This window comes from Otolemur garnettii, unplaced genomic scaffold, assembly GCF_000181295.1.
Source record: "Otolemur garnettii isolate 467f Iridium unplaced genomic scaffold, OtoGar3 scaffold00006, whole genome shotgun sequence".
In the NCBI taxonomy this organism is placed as follows: domain Eukaryota; kingdom Metazoa; phylum Chordata; class Mammalia; order Primates; family Galagidae; genus Otolemur; species Otolemur garnettii.
In genome coordinates, this window is record NW_003852401.1 from 45899288 (window position 1) to 45901689 (window position 2402).

Genomic DNA, 2402 nt, shown 5'->3' on the forward strand with positions numbered 1-2402 from the left:
CTGGTGCCTTAGCCACTTGAGCCACAGGTGCCGAGCCATCTTTGATCTTTTTCTCAGTTTTCACTCTATTTTCTTTTGATGAAATGAGTAATAACAACAGCTGACACATGGAAAGCAAGTCAGGCCTGGAGCTTGTGCTCCTGATACATTGTCATTGCGGAGGGCTTGGGAAAGTGCAGAAGAGAATGAAAGATCAGAAAATACAGCCGCTCAGACACAACCCTGATTTTCTCTGTGGCATGCTTCCTTCCTGTGTTATTTTCTCTGTATGTTTTAACTTTGTATATACCAATTTGTAGCTTGAGTTTTAAAATTTACTCTAAACATCATGTCATAAGAATTCTCCATGCCACTAAAAATCTAAACAAGGCATTTAAAGTCTACACATACAATATTCTGTATATAGATATGCCATGCTTTACTTACCTATATTTCAAAAGTGGGGCCTTTAGACTGTTTCCAATTTCTCTGTCATTATATAGAAAGTGTCCATGAACAGCTTTCTTCTTGAGTTATGACCAATTTTTGGATTGTTTGCTCAATTTTTTCTTTTCTTTTCTTTTCTGTTTTTCTTACCATAACTAATTATGTCAAGCAGTTCTATTAACTGACAGGGTACCACTTTAGTATGAAAAGTAGCAAGCTAATTCAATATTCTCCATTACCCTTCAAGAGTGATGGCAATCTTTCCCTGCCATGTAGGGAAACAAGGGAAGCCCTCACGAGTAATATTTTTCTTTACACCTGATGGAAGAAAGGTGTCCAGGTGAAGTAGGTGAAGTAGGATTGTACCAATGAATGCAACAATCAAGGATAAGGAATCAAGCAACATTTCAAAGCTTCTAGTAATATACCAGATTCTTTCACATGCAGTAGGTCATAAATTCCTCTGGACAATGTTATAGGTAGATATTTCTGTTCCTGTTTCACAGATGAGGAAACTGGACCCCAAAGTCAGTGAGTGCTCCAAAGAAGGAGTAGCAGGTAAGGAAATAGTGATAATTTGGGAAGCAGAGATTATATAGACCAGACCCCTTGGAATGCTTGTCTGTGAGCATCACATAATGCTTTGCTTTTACTGCAGAAAAGCAAAATCAAAAAAGCAAATCCCTGATTCTCTTGTGTCTGGGTTGGAATCCTCAAGTTAAGACATTTTATCACAGCCATTTGCACTTAGTTCAATCCACTTGGGGTGAGGCAGGTGGGAGAATGGTGCAGGCAAGTCTAGACTTTGCCACTCAAAGAGCAGGCCATGCAGCAGCAGCAGAGGCCCTTGAGTTTGTTAGATGCACAGCTCTCAGAGCTCATGTCAAACCTACTGACTCGGCACCTGCCTTGTTAAAGATCCCAGGGCGTCTCTATGTGCAATGAGGTTTGAGAAGCACCACTCTAAGATTTTCATAAAAGAAAAGATTTCCTAGGGTATGTACAAACCTAGCATAGTACCTATAAGCAGTGAAAGAGATTTTCCAGCCCAGCTATGTTCATGAAAGTGGCTCGATGAATACTGAGTGACATCAGAAATTATCTAGGAACTCTTAGATATTAGGTGTGGGATTAGAGAACTTCAGCTCTGCCAACTTTTGCCTGTATTCTAAAATTCCAAGGTGGGATATGTTGGTGGGGATATGGAGGGGAGAAAGTGGGGAATCTTGTAAATATTAGTAGAAAACAGCTGTGATCCAGACCCCACCTTGGGTGGAATAACCTTCCAAGAAAGGACAATGACCAGAAAAATGATGCATTTGGGAGATAAGGACCAAGAGGATTGTACCAGGATACAGTACTTTCTACAGAAGCATATTTTTGTTTCAAGGGCTGACAAAGTCCTTAGAAAGAGTGTTGTCCAACCGCCTTGTTTTACATAAGGGAAAAAAGAATGTTTACAAGATTACACTGATAGTAGCAAGGGGCAGGTTCGGTGATTACATTTATCTCTTCAGCTTCTGAGTCTTGCCCACACCATATGTGAGGCTATGGTGGTGTTGACACTCAAAATCCATTTCCAGCTCCTTCTAGCCTGCCTTCCTGGACCCCCTTCATAAGCAAAAAAGCTCCTTTTCCAGTCAGGATTTTGGATAGGATCTGGGTTCCTCCTCTTAGATGCACTCCCAAGATGTTTGAGGGCAGAAGTTAGCACAGAGCATCTTTCTGTTCTTTCTTCTGGCACACTTAGCATGGAGGTGGGATTGTGCGTAGTACATCTTCCTGGGGGAAAGGAAGCCCTGATGGGCATGAATCTCAGCTGCAAACTGTGATCCTGAGTGAGCAGCTGAGGCAGTGGAGGCTTTGCATTGAAGGTGCTCCGGAAGGCAGTAGTTTTAGAGCAGATTCTTGATTCTCCACCTGTCTGACCAGGGCAAGGCAGCAGCTCCCAGAGGTTCTGTTCCTCTAGCTCTTCC